Source organism: Perognathus longimembris, chromosome 2 (assembly GCF_023159225.1).
Source record: "Perognathus longimembris pacificus isolate PPM17 chromosome 2, ASM2315922v1, whole genome shotgun sequence".
Lineage (NCBI taxonomy): Eukaryota > Metazoa > Chordata > Mammalia > Rodentia > Heteromyidae > Perognathus > Perognathus longimembris.
The window spans coordinates 87,541,111-87,565,219 of NC_063162.1; the positions used below are offsets into that span (position 1 = coordinate 87,541,111).

A 24,109-nucleotide genomic window follows, 5' to 3' on the forward strand; every position below is an offset into this window, starting at 1 on the left:
ACATTTCACAGTCCCAGCTAAGGATGAACAGGCCAACAATGCTGCTTACTTGTTTCAGTTCTCATAGTGAATACAAACGTCCTTTTCAGTCTACTTATTGTTATTTTTTGAGTTTGCTGTTAAGTAAGGAGGTCAGGTCTGGCCAGCTCCATCTTGGCCCACGGTGAATTGTAAGGTCTGGCATCTTGTCTTTATGGGTGTGCCTGAATCCCTGGAGACAGAGGAGGGCACTTGGCCTATGGAGCCTGTGAGTCCAGTGCCTGGGACTCAAGAGTTTCCTGTGACCCTGTCCCCTGCCTACTTACACATAGACCAGGTCATGCACCATTATGCCATGCCATGTGTCTCCGTGTTCTTGTCCAGTGTCCTGTCTCTTAGCACATATCTGTTCACCAAGGCATCCCACTTCAGCTCTCCACTGGAGCTGAACTGGTTTGTTGGTATTGTTTTTGTTCTTTCTTTCCTTTCTGGCCTGTTTCCTAACAGTGTTAAGTGTTGCAGGCCTTTGTAGCAACTGGCTGCCTGCAGACTGCTAGTATTCTAATAAAGACTCCAAGATTTGATCCTTCAAAATGTGGCTTCTCTGATAATTTACCTTATAACAGCTGTCTAAAACGGACCCTTTCAATCATACTACTGAAATGCTATCTGGTATTTCTAATACAGAAGCCTGTATGCTTACGGAGAAAATATGTATGCTATATAAGATTCCTTCTACCATGAGTTATAGTGAGTCTGAATATTACATTAAATGTGGTGTCTATGTACAGAAGCACACATTAAAACAAGGTTATATATTAATCTGCTGATGAAATACTGGCTAACAGCTTACATAAACCTAACACTGTAATTCCTCCAGAAGAAACAGTTCAAAACGTGACAATCCAGTGTTTGTAGGAGCTTTACAAGCTATAACTACAAGTAATGAGAATGACTGTATTTTAACTTATATGTCTATCTCAAATACAGGCTGAGGACAAGAGTCCGAGTGTCTCATTTATTTGTACTCTAACTCTTGTGGAAACCAAGTGAAAGGTGTAGGGGAACCCCCCTTTTTTTGAGTCCCTAGAAACTGCAGGCTTAGACAAAATAGTGAGCCTGGGGAAGAGCAAACCTAAGCTGAATAACAGGAGCCAAAAGCAGCTTGCCCTAGGCAAAAGGAAGGAAGGACGAAGACTACTCAGTTTAAGGGAAGTTCCAAGAAGAGAAAGATTTAAGGCTAATTAAGACCAGTCACACCCAGAACCAAGAACTGTATTGCTTTGATTGCTTTGTTTACAGAGTTTACTGGAATTGTAATCACTAACAGCAATTCTGCTTCTGTATGTCTGCCTGCTGGCTTTGCCTAACTTGCCAGACCACCTGTGTGTGGTGAATGTGATTCTTACCCCATGACCACCTGAGAGTGGTACAAGTGATATTTGCCTTTAAAAGCCCAGCCCTATTGGCCCTGTTTGTGACCCTCCCAGTGGTACAGATGCAGTGCACAGCTAAAGACTCCTAGCCCAATTGATTGAGTGCTGGTGACTATTGTCATGGGTTCGAGGCCCACCTGAGCATCTGGTATACAACACTCTTAGTATTCTGACAGACACAATACAGTTAATATTTATTAAAAGAAAATTTAAAATTCTGGTTTAACTCACTGTAATGTCACTTGCCCTGTATATTCAGACTTCATGGTAAAATCACTGTGTAAGTTAACAAGGCTACACTGACCTCACCTCACTAAGGCCTTGCTCAGTTGCAAAGCTAATGATTTAAAATCTAACTCCCAACTCCTGCCCTTTCACCTCTTTTTAGGCCAAAGGACACTATGCTCTTTAACTTCACACTTAAAACCACAGTTAAATAGAAAGTGACTTACGTTGGGTTAGACCATAGTCCTAATTAGACTAGATCTACGAACTAGTAGACAAGTGCCCAGCAAAGTGGAGAGTGGAGCACATTTTCCGATAGACTCTCCCTCCAGAAGTCTCACTCAAAATAACAAAAAAAAATTAAAATAAAACAGTAGTAGAGGTAAGACAGCTAAAACAGAAAAAAAGTAGCAAACAAAAGCTTTAGGAAATGAATAGAAAAGTCAGAAAATAAGTGAAACTTGTTGGGTATCTGGCCAAAAATAGACTTAATAATCTGATAACAATTCTCTTATAAAGCCCTAAATAAATGTAAGGTTTATTAAAGTAGGTAGCTGATAAAAGAGAACGCCACTGGGGAACTGCTGGCCTATGGCCAAGGTGATGTATGGCTGGAGAGAAGGGGGGACCCCTCCCCCAGCCTTGTCTAGGGCAGGGGCCAGGAGGTGTGGCCAGGTGGATTAGGATGTGACCTCAGGGAAGGGGGAAGTAACTGCCTCCAGGTATGCTGGTTTCCCAGGTGCAGACCTGGGTGCAGACTTAACCAGGTGGGGGCATCTGCATGTCACCCTACCAGGGTGGAACTTACACTAAAATGCAAAATAAAATATCAAAACATTATCTCAAACAAATAATTATAATATGTTCCAAGAGGCTGGGGATATGGCCTAGTGGCAAGAGTGCTTGCCTTGTATACATGAGGCCCTGGGTTCGATTCCCCAGCACCACATATACAGAAAATGGGCAGAGGTGGCGCTGTGGCTCAAGTGGCAGAGTACTAGCCTTGAGCAAAAAGAAGCCAGGGGCAATGCTCAGGCCCTGAGTTCAAGGCCCAGGACTGGCAAAAAAAAAAAAAAAATATGTTCCAAGAAAATTACTACAGGTCAACATGAAGCAAGCGATAAACTGGTAAGCAGGCTAAGAAGCCATGACAGTTCTTGAGTGTTTGCTGATTCAAGAAGCAGTAGTTTAGATCCTGGCTGAGCAAGATGAAGAATGGCAACTCAGATCCAGGTGGGTCTAACCACCACTTTGTATAAGTAGTGGTGTAAGAAATGGGAATAAATGAGAATACTGGCCAAAGAGGACAAAGAACACGTACTCAGCTGACTCTCAGGAACATAAGGTTCATTCAACAAATGATTCATATCCAAAATATACAAAGTGCTCCAGAAACTAAATACCAGAAGAACAAATGACTAATAAATGGGCACATTGATTCAACAGAGTTCTCAAAAGTATAAAGATATATATGAAAATCAAAACAGCCCATATTCCATCTTACCCCAGTCAGAATGGCCATCAAGGAAACAACAGCTAATGCTGGCAAGGATGAAGAAGGTGGTCCTATTCACTGTTGGTGGAAATGCAGATGTGTAACTAAATATGGAGACTCCTCAAAAGACTAAGGATGCCTGGATGTGACATTTCAAGCTTGTGATTCCAGCTACTTGAGTGGGTAGTAGAGATTGAGGCTGGAAGCCAGCACTGGCAAATGGCACTGGGCAAGATTCCACCTCAACTAATGGCAGGGCGTTGTAGTACTTGGCTGTTAAATCTAGTGAGTGAGGTACAAGTAGGAGGATCTCAGTCCAGGCTGACCTGAACATAAAATGAGACCCTAACTAAAAAATGAGCATGGAAAAAGGAGCTGGAGGCATGGCTCAAATGGAGAAAAAATATGCTAGGAAGCAGGAGGCCAAGTTCAAGTTTCAGGCCTACCAAAAAAAAAAATTGCCAGGCATCCGTGGCTCATGCCTGTAAGCCTATCTTCTCAGAAGGCTGAAATCTGAGGATTGCAGTGTGAAGTCAATGGGACAAGAAAGTCCATGAGACTCTCATCTCCAATTAATCAAAGAAAAAGCCAGAAATGGCTGTGGCTCAAGTGGTAGAGTGCTAGCCTTGAGCAAAAGGAGCCTATGAACAACACCTAGGTCCAGAGCTCAAGTCTCACAACCACCGCCCCAAAAAGAAATTAAGCATGAAACTGCTATATTCTTGCTATTCTGTTCTTGAGCATGTACCTAAAGGAATATCAGTGAGCACAAGAATAGAGACACCTGCACACCTATGCAGCATTACTCACAGTAGCCAAATTATACAATCCAACTAGGTATCCAACAATCAGTGAACAGATAAAGAATATATATACAATGGAGTGCTATCTAGTCATTTTAAAAAAGGAAACTAGGTTGTTTACTTTAAAAAGTGTACGGAATTTGAAATAATCATGTTTAGCATGACAGACCAAGCTAAAAAAAGGCAGACATCACATGTTCTTACTCATTTGCAGAATCTAGACCTAAAATAATAATAATAATATGGGTGGGGGCCAGTGTGTCATCCTTGCTAATTGGGAGGCAGAGATTGGGGAACTATAGTTCAAGGTCAGTTGGGAGAAAAAGTTAAGATCCTATCTCCAAAGAAAAAAAAAGCTGGGCAAGGAAGGTGCTGTGCACCTGTGATCCCCACTAAAGTGGGAAGCATAAATTAAGAGGATATGGCTCAGATTGGCCTGAGTAAAAAGTGCAGGAGGTATGGCTCAAGAGACAGAGCAACTGCCTAGCAAGTTAGAATTCTTGAAATCTAGTACACCAAAGATAGTAACAGCAATATGATATGATTGTAAAAGGGGGTATTGTTTAGTGGGGCAAATCAGTGAGAGTGGAAATGGGAAAAAAGAGGGTGATATATGTGTTTCAAATATATATATGTATATATGAGAAATAGCATAATGAAACCAACTAAAACTATTAAAAAAGGATGGGAAGGGAGGACAGGATAAGGGAGTTAATTTGATGAAGGTACATTATATATATATATATATATATATATATATATGGATGGATGGATGGATGGAACTATCACAATGAAGTCCTACTGTATGGTTTATATTAATAAAAATAAATACAGGGGCTGGTAATGTGGCCTAGTGGTAGTGTGCTTGCTTAGCATGCTTGAAGTCCTGGGTTAGATTCCTCAGTACCACATAAACAGAAAAAGCTGGAAGTGGTACTGTTGTTCAAATGGTAGAGTACTAGGCTTGAGAAAAAGCTCAGGGACAGTGCCTAAACCCTAAGTGCAAGCCCCAGGACTGGCAAAAATAAATACACACACATACACACATACATACAGTTCTACTTGTATGAGTTTATAGCATTTTTGTGTACAGAAAAACTGTAAGACAGCCAACTGAGCTGATGATGAGGCAGATATTTGTCTTTCTTAAGGCATTCACATATTTCAGGTTTTGTCCAGATAAAGACAAACTGGAAAACACAGTGATATAAAGCAATCTGTAATTCTCTCATTGACTAGTCTGGCCAATACATGAAGATGGATTTGGTAACTTTTTAGGCAAGAACCAAATCTCCCACTGAGATCTATTGTTAGTAAGCAACACACACACTCAATATAACCAATTTTATGATTTACATCATTGTTACCTTTATTAATTTGCTCTTATTAATAGAGCAATTCTTAAAGTACTCTATTAGAATAAACCTTTTATTGCGTAAATATTTTAAAACACACAATTTATATATCAACAATCAAAGGGGGGGGGTTCAGAACTTAAATATAGTTTCCTAGTTCAGAAAACCTTAAGCCGAAAAGCTACAATGATCCTAGACAGTACCTTTCCCAAAGTACCTTTGCCAAAGGAAAAAGCCTTAGCCAGATCTCTGGAGGAATGTGCCTCAGCATCAGGCGGCACAAAATATCCATGAATAAAAACCCAACCAAGCAAGAGTGTACAATTCAAAAATCACAGAACACTCGGTTAAAAAGGTGAGATAACTGAAAACTAGAAAAGTAATACTACCACGGAGGAAAGCCAATTGAATAATCTTGCAATATAAGACTTCAGAGGTAAGCACAGCTCTCCTCAGGGCAGATTCTCTCTGGCTTCTCTTGAGAAGTCCATGTGTTCAAATATTTTTCCTTTATAGTATAGTTAGTAGCTATGTGTAAAGTCAGAAACATAAATGTATTGTTTTCTAAGACATATGTATATATATATTTTTAATTACAATGCTGCCCTTTGTCAAGACAGCACATATGAGGGCATTCTGATTGTGTCAGTGACTAGAAGATAATAAGGACACTAAACACTAACAGTGTTCAGGATGATCTGCACTGAAACTAGGGGATTGCTAGAGACACTGGTCATGCATGAATTGCTGAGAAACACTTCATAAATATAAAACTAAATCTCAAACTCTGAAAAATAACTAATGCCACATTGCTGATGCATGCTAATAAATTAACTCCATGAAGACTAGGAATAGAAACTTTTAACTTATGCTATATATTCTTCTACACTAATTCTATTATGTAATATCAATAACTCAAGCTTAAATTTATCCTAATGGGAAGAGTGAGCTATCTTATTAATCAAAATATACGGGGCTGTCCAGAACATTGAGGATAAAGCAATGCATCTGGCTACCTGGACCTCCTAGGCTCACAGAGCAGTCTCTTCAAATATTCCTGAGGTAAAACACCTGGAGCATTAAAGTAGGCTCACATTTATGTGACCAACATCCATGTTTTCAGTGGCTGACAAAAAGTCCAAAAAAGGGGCTGGGAACATGGTCTAGTGGCAGGAGTGCTTGACTTGTATACATGAAGCCCTGGGTTTGATTTCCCAGCACCACATATATAGAAAATGGCCAGAAGTGGCACTGTGGCTCAAGTAGCAGAGTGCTAGCCTTGAGCAAAGAGAAGCCAGGGACAGTGCTTAGGCCCTGAGTCCAAGGCCCAGGACTGGCAAAAAAAAAAAAAAAAAGTCCAAAAAAGAAGTGAAGACTCACAACAATAAACATGCAAATTTTAGTGTCAGGTGGGATGGTTTGTAGTGCCCTACAAGGGCATATCACTTATGTCTATCAGTGAAGCAGAGTTTGGATTTGACAGGAGACCAATACAAGAAATACATGCAGAGATGAAAATGAGTATCAGTATCATGTATGTGAGCAAACAGGAAGTGCTACTATAAGAAAACTCTCATTCCAGAACTGTGCCTCCCACAAGCAACAAACACTGCACCCACATATCAGACTCCACCATGGCCTCATCACCACACTATGAAGATTCTTCTGTGGGAAACTTCCTATTTGTTTTTGCCACACACCAGCTAGTACATTTACAAAGACTGCGCTTATATTACTAAATTAGAGGTAGGATAAGGACAAATAAAATAATTCTTTAAAACCATCTCTTCCTATTATGGATATTTTCATTCAACTTTTATCATTATGTTACAATGAATTATTTTGCTGCTTAACACAAACAATAAAGCCCCCAAATCCTTACATACATTGTTTAATTCCAGAATTTCAATGTTTTACATTTACCTAAACCCATTATAAACCCATTCTATATGCAGCTGTTATATATGGAGCAATCTTCAAATACAAGCAGAAATGAAATTACCCTAGCAGAAATAACTCTGAGATAGGTTTTCCATTAAGTTACTTGTTGTTTAAACTTTTTAATACACATTTAGAAAGCAGAATAAATTCAAATGCCATGGCCAAACAAGACACCCTTGCATGCACAAATGCACAGAAACAAAAGAAAATATGAATGAACTTTAATTCTGGACTCAAAATCTAATTCAACCCTGACCTGGAACATAAAAATACTCTTGCAAAACAAAGTACTTAAAGAAATCACATCAAGAGGCCTTAGAATTTAAACATGAAGTAATCATTCAAGAGTAAAATTAGTAAAAGAGAGCACAAGATAAATAAACATAGCAGAAAAAAGTTACCCTTAGTAAAGGTGGTTAAAAATATTTGAAAACATTTATCTAATCAAAATGTTTAAGTTATAAGATATAAAAGAATACAATAAAAAATGAAAATATTTTATTTTAAAAGCTACTGGAAGGAGAGTATTCTGATTAAGCCTGGGAAAAAAGGAATGAATACATATCTCTAAAAACTGCCCGGGGATGGAATTGCCTTCTCTGTATGCCACAATGCCTCAACCTAGGCAGTACTGGCCTAGGCAAACACTGTGGAATACTGTGGCCAGTACTGTGGAGTGGGCAACTGCCCTATTATTAATTATTTAATAAACTGTGGTCCCTACTTACAGTAAGTCAGGAGCACCTTCCACCCTGAGTTGTAAAAGCCAAAGCTGTCTCCTATCACTGCAAAATTCCAAAATATAGGAATGACCAATCAAGCTAATTGATTAGTTTTTTCTTCCATTAAGATCCTTCTACTTTTCTTGCTCAGTTTTAATGATCTAATAATCACTTGAATTTCTAGAGGCAATATGAATCCAAGATATATGTTATATGGTTCCTTTATGAAATTAGGAAAAAGATGTCAGAGAGGAAAGCCTGTAATCAAAACTAAAACTTCCTCACAATAAAAATCAAGCCAGAAGCCAGATGCCAGTGGCTCACACCTGTCATCCTAGCAACTCAGAATACTAAGATCTAGACAATTGAGTTTAAAGCCAGCCCTGCTAAAAAAGTCATCAAGAATCCACATCCAAAATTACCAACTAGGCCAGAGTCATGGCTCAAGTTTTAAGAACACCAGCTGAGCAAGCAAGCAGAACAAGCCTAAGGCCTTGAGTTCAAACTCAAACACTGGGGAAAAAAAAAAGCAAGCCACATACAAACTTCTCACACATTTCCACAATAGCAAATACTGTAAGGCACAGGTCAGACATCTGAACTGCTTTGAAAATGTTTTAAAATTCTCATCATAGCCCTTATTACCATTAGTATCTTAAATCTCTAAGATCCCCTTTCCTTAGTTTTGTTATAGTGCTGTTACCTTTTCCATTTCCTTATATGACAAAACTCACATGGCTCATTCATCATCATATCCAAGTAGGTGGTCTCAAAAGGACTTTTCCATCCTTTAATAATAAAGGACTCAACTGTAATTGAGAACAAACTGCTAATAAAATCTAGGATTTTTTTTTTTTTTTTTTTTTGCCAGTCCTAGGCCTTGGACTCAGGGCCTGAGCACTGTCCCTGGCTTCTCTTTGCTCAAGGCTAGCACTCTGCCACTTGAGCCACAGCACCACTTCTGGCCATTTTCTATATATGTGGTGCTGGGGAATCAAACCCAGGGCTTCATGTATACAAGTCAAGCACTCTTGCCACTAGGCCATATTCCCAGCCCAAAATCTAGGAAATATTAACAACTTATTTTTTTTAATAAGGGCTAAGGTGTAACCTAGAGTTAACATGCCTTGCATATGCAAGCATGCTGTCACTAGCAATACTATATACACAGATACATACAGCCTGCATGAATGAGCCATTGGGAGATCTCAAGCCTGAAAGTCCCTGGTGTCAAAGTATGCACCTCTAAGCCACTTGATTTGTAACAGTGACATAACAGTGTCCTTGTACTTAGCTGTGACTCTCTACTCTCCACAAAGTCTTTCCATCTTTCATTAGTTCATCTTTAACTAACATAGCACTCAAGCCTATGCTGGTCTCCTTTTCACTATAATACACACAAGCACAAAGCTATCCTGAACATGATGCAAATATTCCAAGGAATGCTACATTAGAAGAAAACATTTGGTCTTCTATCATCTGGAAATGCTTAAATGTCTCTTCTTAAAAATTTACCTTTCCATCTATTTAATATTAACTTATTCTTTTCTTTAATGCTCTTTGTTCTTTTCTGCACAATCACATTATCACTCCCCTCCCCAATGCTTCACTAAAGTTAGTATCCCATCTAACAAACACTTTATTTTCCCTTTGATTATTTAAAACCTAACCAATTTATGACCCATCCTGTGGGTCAGAAATTGTTTTAGAACTAAATGCATCTTCAAATCCACCTAAAAATTAATTCAACTGAATAGGGAGTCTCTGCATGGGTGAGAGTTTCTTTTTTTTGAATGCTTTTAGAATTTAAAGTCTGCTACTGATGGTACAATGCTATTTATATAATACATTATGTTCTTCCCTCACATGTTTAATAAAAAATTTATAAGCATAGTCTATGTTCATAGAATAATGCTTGGATGGAAGGAAACAAAGACAGTTTCTTCCTTCTCTCAAATTAGATATATACAAAGGGATCTTTTTAAATATATGCATTAAAAATTCCAGAATATATGTATTTACATTTAGTGATATATTCTATTTGAAAAGTAAGCAATTCTAAGCTGTTCTTTCTGGAGACTTTGGGAAAGGAGAAAACCTGGAATAGGTGGTAAAACAGAAGGAGAAGAAGAGCTGGAGGAATAGAGTAGAAAGTAATCACAGTCAGCACTCTAGAAAACAAAAGCAGAGACAAAGCCAATCTGCAGCTTCAATCAAGAATTGCAGGGTCTGTTGGGAAGGAAAGAATGAATGCAACAGAAAGCCAAGTAAGTGTTCTGTTGTTGTGTTCTGGTGAATACTGGCATGAAATTATCATGAGTAGAAATGAACTATAAATACTTACTTGGCTGTAGCAAGCTGAGGGAGATAAATTAAGGTTACTAAAAGCTTATTTTTTAATCTTAAGCTTCCAACTTATACTACGTATTGCACAGAAGTCAGAATCAGAAAAATCAAGAGTCTGTAACTTGAAAGGAAAAACTGCCCTCACAGAGGTGATTTTAGTTTGTTTTGTTGGTTGGGGTCCAGACTGAAAATTCTCAAAAGCTTCTTTCAACAAAGTAGTGACACATGGAAACTAATTGAATACTACCTGTTATTTCCAAATTGAATAGCATGAAGTGTCAATAATCTGATCTATTCCTAATAATATTTTCACTGGATGAACAGTAAAAATTTTAAAAGGAATTTTATCAGTTGATTTATAATTTTACTTCTCAATTTTATTTATGCTCTAAGGTCTTACCTTCTTTTTTATTTTTCTGAATACTTATTTATTGTCAAAGTGATGTATAGAGGGGTTACAGATTCATACGTAAGACAGTGGGTACATTCTTTGTGCAATTTGTTACCTCCTCCCTTATTTCTCCCCCTCCCCTCTCTCCCTTTTTACCTTCCTAAATATGTTTTAAATGTTTTCATTCATCTTCCTTCCAAATGATTAGTCATTTAAAATGAGAAAATAAAATAATTTGAACCAATATGTATAAAAGTATGTATGATCATTTCTTTTCTAAAGTAAGCAACTTCAATGCTTTCAACCTTTTTACTCAGTTATCTAAATTTATGTCAAAGATTCAGCTTGAAAAATATTAATAAAATGGTAAATAATAATTTTACATAACTAAAGTTAAAGTTTTCATAGAAAATTTTTATAGAAAATATACAAACTAGCAAAATAAAACAAGAGAATTCACTTGAAGACAGGCACATGTACACATACCTGAAATGCTAAAAAATTTAAATTATATAATATACCATTTATGGTCATATGAGAAATGCGGTCATTTTCTTTAATCAAAATAAAATGCTACACTATCAAAGGCTAACTTCTGTAGAGTTTTCAAGGGAGAGCATGGGATTGTGTCTATTGGATAAAATTTCAAGTGGAAGAAATCTTTGAGGTCACCTCATCCATTTTGCCACCAAATATTTGTCTTTGTAAACATTAAAAGGTCCTATAAGACCTTAACTTTAGTCAGCAGTACATAATTTATTGAACTATATTAAAAATAAAACTACTTTTGCTAATACTTAGGTAAGACCCATCTCTTATAATGTACGGAAAAAGAAAGTTATGAATCAAGCAAAGGCAGCAACAAACATGTTTATTAAACGTGTATTATTAGCCACTGTAATTTAACACCACACCATATAGTAAGAGATTTAGTGAATACCTAAAATGTACCAGCCTCTGTGCTATAGCTTATTTGCATTATGCAGTTAAAATAATAGCGAGGCATGGTGGCACATACCAATGATCCCAGAACTCAGTCAGGAGGCTGAAGCAGGAGAACTGCCAATTTGAGGCCAGGCTAGCCTACAGTGAGACCTTGTCTCAAAATAAATAACCCTATACAATAAATAGAACTCTTATTTTAGAAAGGAAGCATACTGATGTTAGCTGCAACCCCAAACACCTCTACCAGCTATGTACTGTGAATAACACAAAAGAGCCAGAGCTCAGGAAAAAAAAAAAAAATGAGGCTATCATGCAGGTCTCTAACTGTTCTCTGAATGCTAAGAAACAAAATAAGATATGGTACTCAATTTTAAGGAACTGTATGATTTAACATTATAAAAACTACGTAACTTGAGGGTAAGGATGGGAGAGAAAAAAGTAGAAGGGTAATATCGATCAGAAAGTCTTTTCCTCATTACCTGACTTAAAGAATTATAACTTCTATACAACTACTTAATAATAAATTTTTTTAAAGATCCTATGAGAAATTATTTTGATAGCAAATAATACCTATTATAGCTAATGAAAAAGCAGTGTTTCTTTTAACAGGAAAGCAACTCAAACATTAAGCTAGTAATATTAATAAAGTACGTATAGTTAATATCCTATAATTTATAAATTTTTATTTTAGTACTAAACAAAATTTTCTCAAGCAGTCAAGAATCTGCAAATGTAGTGGTGGCCCTCTCCATATTTCCAGGCTAGAAGTCATAATAAAAAAAGCTTCAGCTGAAGATAATACTCTAAGTCATCAGAGAGCTATTTTTTGGGGGTACAAAATAGGATTGTTATATGTGTGCGCATGTATACATATATATTTATAATATTTGACATAAGTCTGAGAGTTTTATTTTCTTTCTTTGGAATGACTTGGAATCAAAGTGACACACTGACACTGATACACACACACGTTGAACTGCTTTATAATTAAAGGTGCAAGACAAGTATAAACAACTGAGTCATAAAATACCACAAGTGGAGATACTATACTTACATGACTTCAAATCTCAAAGCTAGTTATCAGTAATAATGCATTACTTAAGAATGATAGTCTGAAAGCTCCTGGCAAAAGATACATTCTCAGGAAAAGACTGACCCATGAGTACATATCTTAAAGTGATAATATATTGTTTAACCTAGTTGTGACTTTTTTTTTTTTATAACTTCACTTAAATCAATTTCCATCAGCCAAAAACTACTAGTCCTGACCAAATCAGATTAGCGGCTTCTTACTTGTGATGTATGTGGACACAATTTCTGGACTGCTTCAAAAGCCTATTGGCAATGCTATCTTTAGGATAGTGTTCCTCAGCCTCAGCACTGCTGGTGTTTTTTGGGAAATGTATATCCCCGTGCTGGAATTTGAATTCAAGGCCTTGAGGTTGTCAGTCACCAGTAGCAACTCTCAGTTGTGACAGCCAAATGCGCCGGGGGGAGTGGGTTGGCAAAATCTTCCTTGGTTAAGAAACACTAAATATAAACAGGGGATGAGGATGGAATGAAAACATTTCCATCAATCCTCCCTTCTCCTTTCATGAGCCATCTCAAAGCATCACTATGGAAGGCCAAATAATGGCTGCCTAAAGAAAGCTATCTTAATTTCTGGGACCTGTGAATATTACCTCATTAGGAAAAAGGATTTAACAGATGTAATTAAGTTAAAGCTGTTGTGATGGGGAGATATGAGAGACAGACTGATAGGCACAGAAAGAGGGGTAGACATAGACCGAGAAAGGAGAAAAACAGATTTGAATGCTGCCCTTGAAGAATGGAGGGATACAGCCACAAGCCAAAGTTAGCACTCCAAAAGCAGCAAAAATTGATTCTCATCCATCCTTGATTTTGGCCCAGTGATGCCAATTTCAGATTATCTGGCTCCAAAATTACCAAAGAAATTAACAGAATCTTTTTTCCCCCTGGTCCTGGGGGCTGGGTGCTGTCCCTGGGCTCTTTTTGCTGAAGGCTAGCACTCTACTACCACTTGAGTCACAACACCACTTTTGGCTTTTTCTGTGATTTATTGGAAGTAAGAGTATTATGGACTATCCTGCCCAGGCTAGCTTCGAATCATAATCCTGTTCTCAGTCTCCTGAGTAGCCAGAATTACAGGCATGAGCCACCAGCACTCAGCTGTATATTGAATTTTTATTTTTTTGTTGTTGGTCATGGATCTTGAACTTAGGTGCTTGAACTGGGTGCTGTCTCTGAGTTCCTTTTGCTCAAGGTTAGTGCTCTACCACTTTGAGCCACAGCTCCACTTAAAGAATCTTACAAGGATTTGGAAAACCTGATTTTAAATCCACAATGAACAAATGAGATAAAACTGTGGAAAATATTTAGCAAAGCTACTGAACCCTACTGAACAAGAAAAAGGTTAATATTCAAATAGTAAAACTGGATATACAAGCTTAAAGAGGCTAAGAATGAAAGCACATACTATGTCATCCACTCATATAATGAATATATGTGCCAGATACATAAGTGTTATATTACAATTTGTCCTGTATTGGGGAAATAAATTGTAGATGAGACCAATGATGGTTTCTTGGGCAAAGAGCCTAAGCATTATAAAAAGAAACAAGAAGGTAAAGGAAGGAAAGCAAAACAATGGGAACCATTGAGATACTTACTTATAAAGGCAATGACCTGGTAAGAGCTGAGATTAGGTAGGATAGATCAAGTCCTAGGGGTATGATTATCTGAATGGCACAGGACCCTAAAGCAACATTGAATGATCTGGTTGTTAAATAGGCCATTCCATGGGATGTATTATTTTACACTCCAGTGGTTCTTGAGGACTTTTAACAATATAAACAATGCTCCTGCCTCAAACCAGACCTACAGAAGTTAGAATCCTTCAGAGAAGGATATCTATAACCAGAGTCAGTCTATGGCAAATGGCCAACAGAGCAAAATTTCGTAAGTATGTGTTACTGAAGTATGGATTTAACTAAATCAGTGTAGCATTTTCCTACATTAGTAACTTCCAAAATGTAGCTCTGAATTCTATCATTTCCCTAAATTCATCTCTGGCCTTTAACTTTTCCTGTCCTAAGGATACAGGCTTTAGCTGATTCAAAGAGACATTTTCCTCACAAATTCTGTTTAAAAGTTTACCCATTTCTTAGTCTTCCACCTACCTTTTAACATCTAATCTACATAAAATCTGTATTTATAAAACAAAGTATTAAAAAGTTTCATTAATATACTACACAATGAACCAAGCATCTATAAAACTTGTTGCCCATTTGTTTTAGTAAATACTCTAAATATATTTATCAAGGTGAAATTCCAAATAATATTTTTTATGAAAGATTTCTTCTAATAGCATAAAACTATGAACTGGATCTACAAAACTAGTAAATTTAGCTCTTTCAACTCAATTTTAGTGCTACTAAGTACCTTTTAAAAAAGTGCTAGGCTCAAGGAAGGATACAAAGTTTGTGGAAGTCTTAGCCATTCAGAAACAACAGAGGCTGGGGGTGTGGCTCAGTGGTAGAGTGAACTTGGCATGAGCAAAGGCCCTGGATTCAATCAGTACTCAAAACAAAAGAACAAAAAATGCCCCCCCCCTCAAAGATACTAGAAACAACTTCACAAGTACTAGAATAGAAGAAAGGAAGAGCTGCTACTTGAACAGAGAATAGGACCTTAAAAGGAACCTCTTTGAGTGGGTAGGGAGAGTTAAAAGGGGAAGGCCTGCTGGCTAGTTTTCATGAGTACAGCCAAAACACAGCAATATGAGTGCTCATATAAATAAGTTGTCTGTTAGCTCTTCACTCTCTCACAAACATCTACACATCATCTTATGCATATTTTCAGTCCTTTCTATTTACCTTAACGCTCTTCTAAAATGTCAAACATACATCACATTCTATTGCTTTATCTTTCCATCACCCATGTTAGAACATTTGTTAACCTCTATCTTCTTTAAAATTATGATCAAATTTTGTTGGTCTCCAGTTGATAGATGAAAATAGTCCCATGGTTTTAATGTGAGGTTCAATGTCTGAAAATATGTTTAAGAACAATTTGGATTCATATGTTCATTCCTTCCTTCCTTGTTTTGTTCAGACTGGGTCTTCCTATTTAGCCCAGGCTAGCCTTAAATTCAATAGCCTCCTGCCTCAGCCTTCTGAGGGCTGGATTTACAAAGACAAGCCACCACACCCAGCTTGGATTTCCTTTTCTGAGAATTATCTGTTCATGATCTTTGCCCACCAGATGGTTGGTCTTTCTCTTATTGGTTTGCAGGTACTCTATATATTATACTCTTTGTATATTAAGAAGTTAAGTCGTTTTCCTGTAATACAAATTGCAAGCAGTTTTCCGGTTCTTTATTATCATCACCACCATGCTATTTTTGTTGTTTCTTTCCTTCATGTATCTTGCTTAACCAAATGGTAAATTCTTCCCTTAAAAGACAATTCTTTTTTACATCCCTAGTAGAATGTTTTTCAATCTTTAGACTTAAAGATCAAATAAAAAGGTGGGAGACAAGTGTTTTGAGGAGTGATTGAACATTAATAATCACAATTACCCCATTAAATACAGCTATAATAATCGCAACCAAATTATAACAATATAGTGTAATAGTTTGTTAAACTGGATAAACAGAATAAATGTGCAGTAGATAAATCTGTCTCCATTTGTCTGAACTGGTACCATGAAACTACAGATGTGGCTGGCAGCCATATTTTCCATTTAAGGAACAGGAAGTGGTCCTTGGTGGCTAAAGAAGGAATGAATGGGGCTGGGGATATAGCCTAGTGGCAAGAGTGCCTGCCTCGGATACACGAGGCCCTAGGTTCAATTCCCCAGCACCACATATACAGAAAACGGCCAGAAGCGGCGCTGTGGCTCAAGTGGCAGAGTGCTAGCCTTGAGCGGGAAGAAGCCAGGGACAGTGCTCAGGCCCTGAGTCCAAGGCCCACGACTGGCCAAAAAAAAAAAGAAGGAATGAATGAAGTAAATGCCTTGTAAGGAATAAAGAGAAAGGATGTAATCAGTGTGCCCTGCTGGCCTGGATCTCAAGTCCCAGCTTTGGTTCCGTAAGACATTCCTTGCATCTTAACAATAAATTTCGCCAGTTAGCAAGAACTTTAATTACTGATGGCCAAAACAGCACACTTATTACATATGTTTTCTATTCACATCATTTTATAAAGTACCTTGATTTCAACACCAAATCCATAGGAAGGTCTTAATTTCAGGTTTTTATAAAGGATTATCTAGGATTATCTATGTGATGATAGTGTTATGCTAGGAATTGGTCTAAATCCTGCTTTATGGTGAGAGTATATAGATAACACAACACAAAATTTCATAAAGTGAGATGGTTTGTAGAAAAATTTTACCAGGAAAAGCGTAATGATAGATAGGGTTCTATGATTCTGAAAGGGTGATTAAGTGGTAATTCTCTTTTGAAAAGATAAGATTTGAACTGAAATATGCAAGATAAAAGCAAGGCAGTCATGCAATGATGTTAGAAGACTCGCAGAGAGTACAAAACCCAAAGTCAGGTAAAGCCATAGCATTAACAAGGAACAGGAACTGCAATGCTAAAAGAATGTAACAAGATGGACAGATGATAAAGAAGTTAGGAAGCAACAGATCTAAATGGAAAAGGCAAAAGATCTAAATGGAAAAGACAGAAGTTGCCAAGGTGAGTAGGGATCAGTTCATGACTAAGTGATTAAAAAAAGATTTGAAAATAGGCTTTAAAAAATACCTCCCAGGCTGGGAATATGGCCTAGTGGCAAGAGAGCTTGCCTCATATACATGAAGCCCTGGGTTCGATTCTCCAGCACCACATATCTAGAAAACGGCCAGAAGAGGCGCTGTGGCTCAAGTGGCAGAGTGCTGGCCTTGAGCAAAAAGGAAGCCAGGGACAATGCTCAGGCCCTGAGTCCAAGCCCCAGGACTGGCCAAAAAAATAAAATAAAATAAATAAATAAATAAAATAAAATAAAAAATACCTCCCCCAAAGTAAAATTCATCGTATTGTCCTTCTCATTTGCCCAGAATTGCTGAAAAGTCTGACAGGTCTTTAGAAATTTCAGGGTACTGGTGGCTCACACCTGTAATCCTAGCTACTCAGGAGGTAGAGATATGAGAATTGTGGTTCAAAGCCAGCCCGGCAGGAAAATCCTTGTGAGATTCTTTAAAAAAAAAACATAAGTCGAACAGTATGGCTAAAAGTGATAGAGAACTAGCCTTGAGTAAAAGAGCTCAGGGACAGTGCCTAGGTCTTAGTTTAAGCCCTATAACCAACGAAAGAGAAAGAGAGTTTATTGTGGTTATTTAAAAAAATCCCGAAGTTATCCAGAAATGATCATATTCCTAAGCAGAAAATATCTCTTCTTGTAAGATATATTTAAAAAAAGAATACAAGTCAAGCATGATGTTTCATGTCTATAATACTATGCTGAGATCCAGAGAGGATATCAAGGTATGAAGCTAGCTAGCCAAGACAAAAAGTTACCAAGACTTCCATCTCAACTAATAGCTAGGTGAAGTGGTACATGTCTGTCAGCCCAGCTACTGAGGATGTTAGGGGGATGGAAGTTCCAGACTTAGATCTAAAGATTGGGGTTCAAAGCCAGATCAGGTGAAAAAAAAAATCTGTGAAACTCCAGCTCCAATTAACCAGTAGAAAACAAAATCAGGCGGTGGTCTGGCTCAAGTGATAAAGGACCAGCTGTGAGCTAAAAAAAAAAAAGCCAAAGTACTGACAAAACCAATCAATCAATTAAGCAAGTAAAAAGGAAGGGCCAGGGTGCGGCATAGGGGTAAAGTGCCTGACTAGCAAACACAAAGCCTTGAGTTCAAATCCCAGTACTGGGAAGAGAAAAATGGGGGGGGGGGGAGGAGGGAAGAGGATTGAGGGAAGGGAGAGATTTAGGACCAAAATCATCTTAAAGAAAAACCTAAAATAATATATTATGGGTTTTGTTCTGTTTGATATTCTGTGAAAGAACTATGATGAAAATTGTAGAAAAGTCTCTGAGTGATTCTATCATAATTCTAAATGCAATATCCTTTGTTCATTGAGTTCCTTATTATTAAGGAGGTTAAATATTGTCAACAGCAGTCCATAAGAGGAGGTACTTCCTGAGTAGGGTGTGAGTTATAAACAAAAGTCATAAAGTACCTTGATCAAGACTTGGTTCTGAGTGCACACACGTGGCCCAACAATTTACCAAAGTGCTAAAATGATGACCAGCTAATATACTCAAAAGAGGGACTTGGTCAAGCTAAGCTGTGAAGTCTCCCCCCAGTGGTCACACACAAATAACAGGAAAACGTGTGGGAAACTCACTGCAGCTCTGAGACTGACCAAAAATATGTGAAACAAAAGTCATCCCTACAATAAAAACATAAAATCTTTAATAAACGTAGTATTGATCATAAAATCTTTAAAAATGGCACCATGCTAGTCGAAATTTGCCATGCTTTTTGCTCTCACGATGTAGTGTTTACAAATGTGAACACTACTTTCAGAAGGAAAGAACCTACAGGTAAGACAAAAACTGATTGTTCTAACAACAATTTAGGGATAACTGACAATACAGCCAAGTAGCCCAGTACTTATCAAATGAGCAGGCGTTCATTTTTCCTGAAAATCATCACATCCTCCGCAGGTTAACTACACTTAGCTGAAGCAGAGTTCTGATACAAATTTATTTATCAAATCAAATGTTTTTGGAAAGAAAAATTCTTTTTTAATCAGTGTCTTTTATATTACTGTAAGCGATGTAAAATATATAAATGGATCCTCTTGTCTCTTTTTTTCCTGTTTATGTGGAACTGAGGAATCGAACCCAGGACTCCATGCATGCTAGGCAAGCACTCTACCACTAAGCTACATTCCCAGCCCTTTTGTCTCTTATAGTATTTATTTTCTTGGTGTTCTTTTATAATGAGGTAGCTTTGATTAGATGAACCTTGTAATAATTTGCAGCTCTCATCAATAATTTACTAATGCAACTTGTCCAAAATGTGGGAGGTGTATAGTAATTTTTCAAGCAAGCAACTTAATTTTTAAACGTTCTTTTTTTAAAAAAAGCAACATGGAGTATTACGACTTTTCTTTTTAATTCCAAACTGAGGAAGAGAGAAAGGGCAAGTAGTTTTCCGGTACAATTTCCATCCAAAATGAGGCTCAGGAAGAAAAATGCATAATTTTCCTTCAAATGTCTTAGAAAAATTATTTATTTTTGAAAATCCAGCAGTTTCCCTAAAGGGAGGAAGGGACAGACAGATACAGATATGGAATCTGTCTAAGGTAAAGCTACCAGACTTGCTTAAACACCATTTTTTTCCAGTGTTGATTTCAACCTAAAATGTCAAACAGTTCACAGCTAAAGTAGCCTCATTAAGGAAAAGACAAACACTCGTTCCATAGTGTGCACTCTATATAGGGTAAAACAGGGCAAGTAAAAGTATCTGTGTATTATGTAACTTGGTCTAGAATAAAAGAATCATGGGCCTCAGGGAGTAGCAACACACCCTACCAACATGTACTTTAGACAAATACTTAAATGATGGAGGTAAATACAAATGACCCCAAAACGACCCAAACCACAGAAATTCTTTGTTTACATAAGGCCCCAGAAGACAAACGATAATCAGGCCATAATCACGCCTGGGTAGTTTAACATTTATATGCCAAACTATCTGCATTAAGTGTACTGCGCACCCCTATACATACATTCGACATGTATTTCCCACTGGCCAAGATTTCACGGATAGAAATGGTTGCTAAATCATACTCCAGTCCAACAGCCTTTTAATAAACCCCCAAAATGTTCTCGGCTTTACCACAATGAGAGCAATTCAGGAAACGTAAAGTAAAATTCCAACAATCCCCAAAGGCGCAGGCAAAGGGGGGAGATGCGGCTAGTTTCTGACCTTAACCAGCTGTTTATAAGTAATGCGGAGAAATACTTATGACATCTTCCTAAGTAATTATTCTGAGCTTCCCAGTCAGTGTTCAATTCTCTTCCTCGCCCCCCTCCCCCACCTACACAAATGCACGCCCCAGCTGACGGAAGTCTAAGGGATGTAATGAGGAGATCTAAATCCCAGGAGCTGGTAGGATTGAGAATAAACTCCCAATAAAGTGTTAAAAAGTCCTTCTGAAAAATAAAATACCACCAACCAATCCACATGCAGTCATCACACGGTCGGATCCCTCAATATACTCCCTCCTGGCCCTCCACCCAGCCAAAAAAAAAAAAAAGAGGGGGGTGAAGGCTGGGTGGTGGGGGGTGAGGGGGCAGTAGCAGTCCCAGCACCTTTCCAGCACCGGATAAAAGTACCTGGGCTCCGGGAGCAGGATTTTCGCTACGGTCGCCCCCGCAGCAGCGTGTGCGCGGCCCACCACCACTTTAGCCAAATCAACTGGAATCTCGAGCCTCGGAAGTAGCAACCTGGAGTTGCCGAAAGCCGCCACCCCCACCAACTCTGAGCTCGCCCAGAGCCAGAGGCGGCGGGATCGCCTCCTCCCGGGACTCACCCGGAGGTGTCAGACCCGGCCGCGCCGCTCCCGGCGCTCCACTCCATTCATGCTTCCACGCGACTCCCTCCCGCAGACCGGGTGGGCGCCCCGGCCTCCAGCCCCGAGGGGGCCCCGATCGCCCGCCCGCAGCCCCCAACCCGGGCCGCGCCGGGTAGCGCGTGGAGAGCGCAGGGCGCGGCGGCCGAACAGCATGGGCCGGACACGTTGCCGCGCTCCGGCCCGCCAGCCCGGCTTGCGCGTAGCCTGCGAACCAGGGGGAGCCCTGGCGGAGCGCGCCGCGGGCCAGGCTCTGGGCACTCGGCCCCCTTTCCGCCCCAGCCTGCGGAAGCCCAGGTGCCGAGGGGCGGGGCGGCCCGGGGTCCCCGCATGGCGCGCCGCGGCGAGCAACAGGGCGCCCCCCGGCCGGGCGGCCGGCGCGCGGCGAGACCGTTACCCGGGCGGCGTGGGGGCGCCAGCAACTCACCGGCTCGCACCTCGACCGCCTCCGCGCCGCCGCCGCCGCCGCTCCGCTCCGCCCGCCGCCGCCGCCGCCGCTTTCCCTCAGCCGCAGGCGCCGCCAAGCAGCCCCATCTACAAACTCGGGGCTCGTAGTTGGGAATTGGAAATGCGTCGCTCCTGGGCCCCCGCCTTCTTCTCCCTCCGCCCCCTTCCGCGCTCCCCACTCCGCCCCAGCTCCGGTTGCTGCCACTGCGGCCACCACCGCTGCTGCCGCCGCCGCCGCGCGCGCGGGCAACCTCCCCTCAGCTTTTCTCCTCCTCCGCCTCCTCCTCCTCCTTCTCCGGCTACCCCCGCCTCCCGCCGCCGCCGGGGTGCGCGCCCTCCCGGCCTCGCGCGTGCGCCGGACGCTAGGGAGCGCGCGCTCGGGCACGCGGAGGCGCCGCCGCCGGGAAGCCGGGCCCCGCCCCTCGGGCGGGCACCGGGCGGCCAGGTGGAGCCCCGGGGCGAGCCGAGCGCGGAGCTGCCCGCGGCGCCCGCTCGGCCCGCACCCCGCCTTAGGCCCGCGGGGCTCCCTCACCGCGAGCTGCGCCCCGCGGGACGCACCCAGTTCATGCGGGCTCTTTCAGACGAAATCCCCGCTGTCACAATTCAGCATTTTCTGATGGGCACAGATAGTCCATCCCGCATCGGAGGCGCCTCCCTGTCCTTCCTGAGAGTTTACAGTCCAAGAACCCACTCTGGGAGGTGTGTGGGGTGGGGGAGGGTTGCCACAAAGGAGAAACAGACCTCAGAGAAAACGCCTCTGGAAAATCTTCCTCCTCCCTGTACGCGCACCCCTGGCTGCGGTGGGTGTTCGGCCGGTCCTGCAGCAGCGCTGACTTGTCCTTCATGAATTTTCTCCCAAAGGCCCAACCCCGGAGTGTGATTCACACCCCAAGAAATGGACGGACACTAGCTCTTTTTATAGCACCCAGGCTCCGTGGAAGCCTAGGAGTCGCCTTTGCCCAGACACTCCCTGCACCCAGTGGTTCAGCTCCTCGCAAACATCTGGCCTTCCCAGACCTCGCAGCGAGGGAGAATCCAGCATCCTCCCCGCGCGGAGTGTGGCGGATTGGGATGAGTGTCCGGGTGTGCAGATGACACATTTTGACAGTAGTGCAGATTTAATTTTTCAGTTGAAAGGAAATGAGCAATGCAGTCAGTACAGCAGAGGCTTCTGGCTAGAAAACCACAGCGAGGCACTCAGGGAACTTCCCAACCCCCTTAAAGATCACTGAGAACCCTGGGACTTGTGATGAGGGCTTTTGGAAAAGCTGTCGTGTTCTTCCTAAAATTGAAAAAACAAAAAACCAAACAACCAAAAACCTATTAAGATGTTATTTCAATAGAACACCGTGTTTACTGCAGTCTTTTCAAACCATGAATGTAGAAAGTGCGAGAACTTCTTATGTGACACACGGCTTCCCCTTTGCAGACATTCTCAGCTCTGAGCACCTTGTACAGCCCCTGTAGAAACGTAGCTTTGGGTAAATGTTTGCACGAATGAGTGAATCCATCGTGGCCCTTTGGATTCAGAGATGGAGTTTTGGAATGGATTGTCTCTTCTCTTCATATGCAGCAGGCATAGAGGAGAAGAAGAAAAATCTAAGATGTAAAAGATAGTAAAAGGGCCCCGTGCCCCAAACCATGAGTTTTGTCCAGCTTCGATCAAGCATCAAAGATTAATTTGCTTTTCCATAAGAATCATTAATTTTGCAGACTCTTATGTTAGGGATACTTTGTAAAGTGTTAATTTAAAGAACTTCCTTCCTGGAAGAGCAAACTCAGGGAAGGGAAATTGGAAGCAATGAAGAAAAGCTGAATATGCCAAGAGGTGCAAATTAACTTCAGGCAGGTGCTATGGCCCCCCTTTTGCAGCCAGGCCTTCTGTGTAAATGGGACTGTGCTTGGAGCCCAATAGCAAAGGCAGAAGGGAAGTATGTGGTTTCTTTTCTGAGAATCAACAGACCCTCAGGTCTTTCTTACCACTACAGGCCCCAGAATCTCAATGGTTACTCCCTGCCACAGTCTACTCTAGGTTTCTGGGTTTTTTTGTATGTTTGTTTGTTTTTGTTTTTAATTATCTTCACCTTTCTGACTCCCACCTCACCTGATTCCCTCCCACCCAGCTAGTATGCTTGCCTTGAGCTCTTCTGATCAAGGTGGGGTGTGGACAGTATTTCTAGGTGTGTTGCAGATCTCTTTCATACTGATCCCTTTATTTTAAGAAGGATTTTCTAGAAACAATGTTCTAAACTCTACCCCTCTACCTGCCAGTAGGACAAAGTTAACTGAGGAAGTTAGAGGAGGAAGGGACAATACTATCCTTTATGTAACAACGTGTAAAACCTACCTGCTGCATAGATTGGACTAGCCCTGCCCAATACTACTGTCTGTGAATTGGAAGCACA

The 24,109-nt window shown here is 40.4% G+C and overlaps 1 protein-coding gene across 6 annotated transcripts in view; it reads right to left on the minus strand.

Annotated features, from left to right (window-relative positions):
• Positions 1-21,820, minus strand: part of Pals2 (protein associated with LIN7 2, MAGUK p55 family member) — a 94,764-nt gene extending 72,944 nt beyond the window's left edge. For 4 of the 6 annotated variants that reach the window (XR_007210040.1, XM_048339674.1, XM_048339673.1 and 1 more), the window contains exon 1: positions 21,022-21,141. The gene's annotated coding sequence lies outside the window, so the exon portion shown is untranslated. Of the gene's footprint in view, positions 1-21,021; positions 21,142-21,684 lie in introns of those variants that run through there. The other 2 variants (XM_048339675.1, XM_048339677.1) reach the window with 2 other exon arrangements.
• Between the last annotated feature and the right edge of the window lie 2,289 nt (positions 21,821-24,109).